Source organism: Nestor notabilis, unplaced genomic scaffold, assembly GCF_000696875.1.
Source record: "Nestor notabilis isolate BGI_N333 unplaced genomic scaffold, ASM69687v1 scaffold9915, whole genome shotgun sequence".
NCBI classification, from domain to species: Eukaryota; Metazoa; Chordata; class Aves; order Psittaciformes; family Psittacidae; genus Nestor; species Nestor notabilis.
The window spans coordinates 44,134-53,140 of record NW_009927882.1 but is presented as its reverse complement, the minus strand read 5'-3'; positions in this window follow the sequence as shown (position 1 = coordinate 53,140).

Sequence of the window (9,007 nt, the reverse complement as noted above, 5' to 3'; positions counted from 1 at the left end):
ATGTTCTTCATGAGTAATATTATTGCAGTTCATTCTGTGAAACGCCACAGTTATCATATCCTCAATGTGAATTTAATAAAGCTTAGCCTTAGCTGCTCTTGAACAGCAGCCAAGCATTTGATTTGTTCTATTTCATTTTATTCATTTATATGCATCTTGCTACCATCTGGAATCATAAAAACAAACAGTTCAAGCAGTTAATGTGTTAAAATGGGGCAATGAAATAATGAAATATTTTCTTCCAAACCCCTTTCCCCCCCCTTTACTCTGTTTCTTTCATATCCATTTCAGAACTCATGTTGCCATTTCCTAATTCCGAAAAGACTTTCTGTAAGAGGATTGTCAGGACAGATGTTGGAACCCTTACACAACTGAGCACATGCTGTCTTATCCATGTTCAGTGTTTCAAAGCCAAAATACTGTAACTACTAAATCATGCTTGGTAGCTGAAAGCGAACAGATAATTGCACCATTGTGCATCTTGCATACAGAAAACATCAGATTTTTTTCCCTCCAACTGCGTTTTCCTTTTTTATTTGCTATTGACAGAATTATTCTGTCATTTCTATCTGCTTTTAATATCTAACCTTCATGATAAGTTTCTGAAAAAGTCTGATCTGCTCATTACTTTGTGAGTGAAACAATCATGACTATGTCAACTTATCAGTGTTTTCACTAGCAGAACCAGATGGAATGCAATTGAAAACTCACAACATATTTATAAAATAAAGACAAATACAAAAGCTGACGAGCCATACAAATGAGCAGAAAACAGAGTTCTTTTGGGCTTTGCCCTAAAAATCCAGATGAATAGATATATTTAAAATATTTACACCTGTAAGTAAATTGAATTCTTTTGGATATTTATGCTTCAATAGAGGATCCATAAATACAATAAATATTCTGATTTCCACTGAGACATATTTATACTTGAGGATCCAGAATTATTTAGCATTTGTACTGACACAGAATCATAGAATAGTTTGGGTTGGAAAGGACCTTAAGCTCATCTAGTTCCAACTCCCCTGCCATGGGCATAGGAATGTGTTAATCACAGAGAATTCCGAGAGGATCCCAGAAATAGGCTAAATAGGAAAAAGTATTTTATTGAAAGTATTGACATGGCAGAGACAAATACTCCTATATATGCTTGGCTTTCAGCATTAGTTTAAAATTCGTTTACAATTAGCAATAATATGGAGCCACACAAAAGAAACAGGCTTAAGATGCAACATACTACTGTACGCATTTAAACTGAAAGAGTGCAAAAGACATGAGGATTGACCAAGATGAAGGCATGTTTAGAGAAGCATGATGAGACTGCTGAAGTCTGTTCAATATCTAGAAATGAAGAGGAAGATGGAGATACAGACAGAAGTGAGACTGAATAAGTAGACTCATCCTACAGCTTCCTTACGAGAAGCAGTTCAGTTTTCTCATTCAAAATGAAGTAATTTTCAAGATAAGAAGGCAGGATGGATGACCAACCACCTGAGCATGGGAGGGTCTTGCTAGAGCTGACTAGAAATTTTCACCTTACTCCATCATAACTTTTTCAACCTGGATGCCAGGAAACAACTTTCTTGTTTGAAAGCTCACAATACAATCACCTGAAGTATGATCGGGCACATATGCTGTCTGGGACACAATGCACACTTCTGTCAAAGAAACAGAGATAACTGAAAGAAAATGAATGACTTATCTACTTTAATGACTTCAGTTCAAAACAGACTTTGTTGAATTTTCTCTGAGACCCCAGAAAAGGTTTCACTGGTGGTGTGAAAATGAAAAATGACTGCTACAGCTGAACCCAGGAGAAGTAGTTCATCTCAATCTTTAAAGCACGCACATGCTCTTTCAACAGAAATTAAACATAACAAGTGAAATTCCAAGAAAGACAAGGAAAAACTTCATCATGGGGATAGACAAATTGGAACTAGTGTTTCAGAAAGGTTTTGGCATCTCCACCCTTAGAGATACACTGAAGTCAATTGAAGGAGGTCCAGAGCAAACCATACAATGGCCAAAGAACTTAGAAATTATTATGTTTTGAGTTAGTAAATTTGAAGGAAGCCTCAAGCCTAATGTGTTCAAAATTAGTAGGTTTGATGATTGTCCCACGTGTGAGTAAACACCAATCTGTTTATCCATGTTTTTAATTACACACAATGTCATTTTGCTAGATTAAAATAAAAATCTACTTTGGGCCATTCAAAAAGGCATTCAGTCATGCTACTGAACAGCAAGAAATATCTTCAAATACTCCCTTATAGACAAAATAGGAATTCTAAATGTATTAGAAAACTACCTTCTTTTTGTGTGCATACCTATGCATTATAGAGCCCTATGATATATAAAGCAAGAGTTAAAAAAGTAAATATTTAGTGTGAAGAACAAAGAACCACATAGAAGCTACGATCTTATTTCAGCATCTCTAATGGGACATACTTCTGAAAAGTAGTAGATATCCTTTTTTGGAAGAGTAGCTTACTGCTACAAGGATTTCCTTGTAGGATTGTTGGTAAATCCATTGTTCCCACTCCATTCTAAAAAAAATTATAGATCAAGCTGACTCAGCATGGACTATACAACAGCAAACAACAACAATGCTGATCACTGCTGCTAATAACAATATCAGATATACCTTTACAAGTGGCAGCAGCTCTCAATGAGTTCTGAGTTTAACATGAGTTGGGAGAAACATTTCTTCTATAAATTGTAGTGGGTTTGGCTTCTAACTTTGAAATCAATAGCAATCAAAATCCCAGCAGGCTGTAGAAGTTACTGCCTCCTTTCTGCTAAGCTTGAGAACATAATCCAATGTTTTCCTCCCCTCTTGAAGTTTTGTTTACAAAATCAAAATAGAAATGCACTTTCCCAGCTTCGGTTTGACTTGGTATGTTTGCTACAAACAGTTTCATGTTAACACCCCCAAAACCAGATGCTTTTCAAAACAGAAGATAGATGGTAAAAAACACTTATGCTTTTATAGAGTGCAATGCTAAACACCCATACCTGTATGTTATAATAACTGCATACTTGGAAAAGAAAAAAAAAAAGTACTTACTGTTTTACATTTTATATATTTCAGGAAATAAAAATCCAACAAAGCTACAAGACAGTTTATTGTTATACTAGAACTATACTTTTACCTCAGGCAAGTTTAAAAACAGAAAAAAAGGTAAATCATATGGATAACTTTTTGTACTTAAGAACTACAATAGTTTCATCCGGTTAAAATAGCAAAGAAAACTGTACCATATGCTTTTCAAGTCTAAGTTGCATTTCTTTTTCACTTCCAGTTCAAAACTGATTAATTTTCAAAGCGAAAGAAGCAAATTTTCTAACAAATAATAAAAATCAGTCAACAATAGAATCAAGACATCTTACCTCAGAGTCACAATAAACTTGATATGAATCAATGCAGATATGAACACAGACCCATGCACTCACATACGTACTAAGTGCTACTTTTAACCATAATAATAAATCCGCACTAATCCAATGTCAGAATGTGACTGAAAACCATATCTGCAAAGGCCTCTGATGTGGCACTTGCGATTTTGATAGAGCTATCTCACAACATGAAAAATTATACATCAACAAGATCTTCCTTATCTCTCGTGTCTTTCTATCCCAGTACAGCCTAGGTCCTGCCCATGATCACGACCTTGCTCATGCAGACCCTGGCGCCTTTGGACAGATAATCACAAAAGATATACTGCACCAAATAGCCAAGGTACAGGTATTTTTCGTTTATCTGGATGGCAAGAATGAATATTACTATTGTACTCCATTAGTTTCTTTCAAATACTTAAAATATGCTTTCTTGTACCTCAGCAATTAAGATCACACACATCACTTCATCGAAAGATCGACTTGAAAATATAGAGCAATTTGAGTGTCCAAACCCCCAGAAATAAACTACCATACCACATGTAAGCCAAAATGTCCTCTTAACTTCATGTCAGGTCTTCCAGTACAACTTCAGCAATGGCACGCTCCCAAATAAGATGGAAATTTTGGTATACCATAAAATGATATAAAATTAAACAAAATATTCAGATTTATTCTTATAAGAGGCTATTTCAGTTCTACCAGAAAATGAGCTGTTATTCTGTTTTTAATTGTAATCAGTTCATTTTTTAAATTTTTAAATATTTAAAGTGTTATTTAATACAAAATAACAGTTAAAAAGAGTTCATGTTAGTATCTGGTTGTAACACGAGGATTTTTTCTCCCCCTGAATTCCTTCTCCCTATAAAGCATGTCTACGTCATGGAACTTATTTTCATCAGTATTTCCAATTACTCCAATACTCTAAAAGGCCAAAGAAGGTTCCAGATTCCATTTACCTGTTTGAAGTACTTTATTTTTTCATCAATTCTTTATCTGAAACACACATGCACTAGTGTCTGGGTAAGACCAGAATTTGTCCCCAGTTGCTGCTTTTTAATAGAAGAGGAAGAGAGAAAAAAAGAATCCACCCATCAATGGTTTGATACAAATGTAGGAAAAGTATTTTTATGGGGGAAAGCTTATGACTAAAGTCTTTCAGATCCGTATTTGTGCCAATGTGTCTGTATTCCTGCAACTTGTTTGCTACCGATGCACACAGATAAAAGGGAAGTTTTTGAACAGCCTAGACAATAAAAAGGAGGAAATTCTTTTGAGGAAAGGTCTTAGATTCAAATTTCATGTCATACTCTGGTGATCATATAAAGAACAAAGTCAAACAACATCACAGCCCAGAAGGAAACAAAGAGCATAAGCAGAGGACAGTTCATCCACCTGACAGTCATGGACATCTTCTCTTGGCAGAAAAAGGATGAAAACTGTACTGAGAGAACAGACTGAAATTCTGCACATAATTCTTGGTTGCCATTCAGTGATGGGAAATCAAACCTCCTATCTTTCATAGCATTGTTCAGTTTTTACTGGAAGTTATTTGGCTTTAATGAACACTTTCTATGGAAACAAAAAACATATAGAATACAAAAGAATAAAACCTATTTAAAAGATCACAGAAAGTCAGTAGTATACCTGACAACATAGTTACTTAATATCCATCTGTATGAATATAAATAACTGAACTTTATTTACATATGTAATTATGAAATAAACAGAAGCTCACAATTTGGAGAAAATATAAAAATGTCGTTTTCATGACATTTTCAGTGGCAAGATTTAAGAGAACAAGTCCATGTAATAGAAAAAATAGTATTTTAGACTAGTGGGAAACAATATAGGAACAAGTAAAGCTGAAATAGTGAAAGAAAAAGAACTGCAATTCAAAACTGTACTTATCGTATTGCATCCTAACCTCCAAGTTATCAAGAGTGACTTTCTAGTACAGTGAGAACCTAATACATTCTCAGAAGGGACGACTGACCTTTCCAAATCTCAAACTAATGTGGTCAAGTGAAAACCTTAGTGCTTGGCTATCTTTCATAGCAGATATATTAGGTACTAAGATAGGCACATATCTAAAGTTATATTCTATGTAATACATTGCCTATCAACTTTGTGAATTGAATATGTGATAAATGCATATATACACCCTCATGCTCTTTCTTTATATATACATGCACACAAAACACATACATACACAAGATATACATATTTTAAAGCACTATCTCTCTCTGTCTAGCTCTAAACACTGTAGAAACAGTCAGACACACATGTAAACATAGTTAGAAGTGCAACTTCTGGATTTCCTGCTTAGGCCAGATTTCTTTGAAGAAAACTTAGACAAAAGAAACGTACTGCTAAGGAGCATGAGGTTTCAAAAGCAGCATATTTCTATAGACAGAGTATTGGTAAGCTCTACAGTGTTGTGTGTGGTGAAGTTATGTTAATAATCATAGCTCCTAATCAATGCAAAACATATCAGTATATGTATAGCTTTGATATTGTGCATACATTAAGCAAACAGATCAGAGGTGTGTTTAAAAACAGTGCTTCTCCAGAAGGTATACAAATATAATCTTCAAACAAAATTTATTTTAGAAATAAGACATAAAAGGAACAGTGCTCCATAATCCAATATGAAAGGAAAAATATATATTAAAAATATTTGTTAAAAAGATTTTACAAATAATACTTAAGACCAGGAATTACCATAAATCTATGTTTTATGGTAAAATGGGAAATCACTGAAAATGTGTAACAAAAAACCCCCGCAGCATTACAGTTTATGTTAAAAAAATAATTCTATTTACATCACAAACCAGCTCTGTTCCTGACAGCACCTACTGCCCTTCAGCTGTCCTTCACTCCAATTCAGAAGGATTTAAAGCTTCCAAAGTCCAATATATTTTCTAATATGATAGGCAGCTTTCATACAAACTGCAGATTGTGTGCCACAGCTTTTCCTTGAAGTGACTCACTTGATATCAGGGCGTATCTGAGATCAAGTGGCACTGAGCTTTGGTAGACACACATCCATACGAAATCCAAGTATTGACAGTGTGACACAGGATGCAGAACAGCAAACCTGAGAGCCGTCTTTGGCTGCTGTCACTGCGGGGCTAAAAGCAGCGGTGTGATTAATTTACTCTGTAAAACTGGCAACAAATAAAGTACTGTTCTTTTTGCTGAGCCACACATAGCACTGTAACTAACCAAAACCAGGCTCTAGGACTTGACTGATAGACACAGACCTGTCTACACAGGGGTGGCAACGTGCACTGGATACAAGGAAGAATCTCTTCAGAAGTTTACTGAGATGATAGTGAGTAATAATAACTGCAGTCTAAAGTACAATAAAAATACCTTAGGAAAGTATGACTGATATTCCAAAGACAATATCATGAGTTGTCAATTTCAAAAGCACCATTTGTCAACTCAGTGATTTTTGCTATTAATTTACTCTGACTTGTATGAAGAGAACAGTATTTCTGTAGGTGAAAACATCTGAGAAACAGAGTTGGTTTTGACACATGCACACCTAGCTTTGACTCAGGATGTTGATATTCATTTAAAAAACCCAAAACTGAATACGTAATGTTTTTGACTGGCCACCACATCATTGAAAAGTGTAGAAATATACATTCAGCACATAAACATATTTAGTCACTATGCATTAGGCTTTCATGACACTTCTATGAACCCATTTAACCATGAGAAGGAAATGAGCTCTCTGAGCAAGTCTTTTGCCAGTCTATGAAACAATTAACTTTTTTTAAAGTGATACTTACATGTAAAGGAAAAAAAAAAACCAAACAACTCAGATGAAAAACATGAAACCGAACCACTTAAGAGGTCACTGGCTTTTCCCTTAGTGCATTTGGAGAGTTATTATATTTGGCTCTGCTGACTCAGGAAAGGACTAAAAGAAATTATCAATTTGGACCAATAAACTGCTTGATGTACTTTCTATTTCATGCATGTAACTTTTTTTTTAAGCTTTCCAACCATCCTAGATTCTTTTAGAATTATTGATTGATAAGACTAGAATGACGTGACCAGTGAAATATTAGGAAAAATGCAGACCTTCAGCTAGGTTAAAAGCAAAACAACCAGGAATCTCACAAAAAACTTTTCTCTGCAAGCACATAACTGGCACATTTAAAGGTATTTATAAAAGGTTCTCTTCATACTCAGTGTAAGATTGTAGGCACTTCTAGAGGGCATGCTGTCCTAACATCAGAATAACCTGCTATAGCATAGTTAGGCTTTTTCACTAGCTGAGTAAAAACTGAGCGCAAATATATGTCCACTGGAGATGACTAAATTATATGCTTAAGTTTAGATTAACCTAGTTCAGTACCTCAACTCAGTACCCCTGGATCCAGAAAAAAAAAAAAAAAAAGGAAAAAAAGGAAAATGCAATATAAGCATTGAAATTATTTGGTGCCTTTCTTGTGTTTCTTGTTCAAACAGTAATTCTATGTATATGAGTCTTCTCACCAAGGAAATCAAACCGAATTATCATAAAAACAGAAATGCAAAGATTCAAATACCAAAGAAAAAAAACAGAAACTGAAGGTCTGCGAAAACCTACTGTCTTCCTGACAACCAACTCTTCTAGGCTAAAGGGTTATTATACTTAACCAATACCTCGGAATGCTTCCCATCGCCCTCTTAAGCAGAAAGCTTTAACAGCAGTGAGTTGGACCAATCTTTGTTACACTAAAAACTTCTTGAATAAATTCTTACTATGTTAGGAATGAACTTTCAACCCAAAGCAACTGGCTGAATTATGGCATTGTGTCAATAAACATCATTACTGTATGTCTAACCACTGAAAGTGTTGGGTTTTTAGTTTGAAATATAAATGCTGCAAGGGTATGATAAATAGGAATAGCAAAACTGTCTTATAGATACATAAACTTCTTCCCAAGAAAATGATTTCATTAACAGAAATGAAAAATCTTCTGTAACAGTCACAGCTATAATTATGCAATACAATATGCTGAATTACAATACGTACTTCATTATTAATAGAATTTATTTTACAGATCAAATAGCCAAATACACATTTTTAAAAGAGCCAGATAGCAAATGTGGAGCAAACTATAGGCAACAGTCATGGTAGACATTCTGCAGTCCAAGAACTGAGGCAACGTGATTATTAAGTACAAGCCTATAAATATCTTTACATCAAACATATAGTAATGTGTAAGAATTCCATGTTGTAGTCTAATCCATGAATCATTAATAACTTTTTCTTCAAAAGGAAGTTATATATACTGTATACATCCCAGTTAAAAGCAGTGTCTGTATTTCATTTTATTCTAGCAAACTAATATTACATGTTTTCATATAAGTGCAGAAAACAGGGTTCTTTATACTCCTTTGCTTCCTAAGAGATTTTGCATTGCATATGAAATTCTAATATTATAGATGATACATATTAAGCATTACTCCCTAAAGTGTGAGGCAATACACAAGAATTTGCAACCAACCTGCAAACGAAGCTACAAGACTCAAATTTGGTTTTTTAGATGAGCCGTGCTAAATAACAAATTATCATGTAGAAAATTTTTATTTTCAAAAAGTTAAC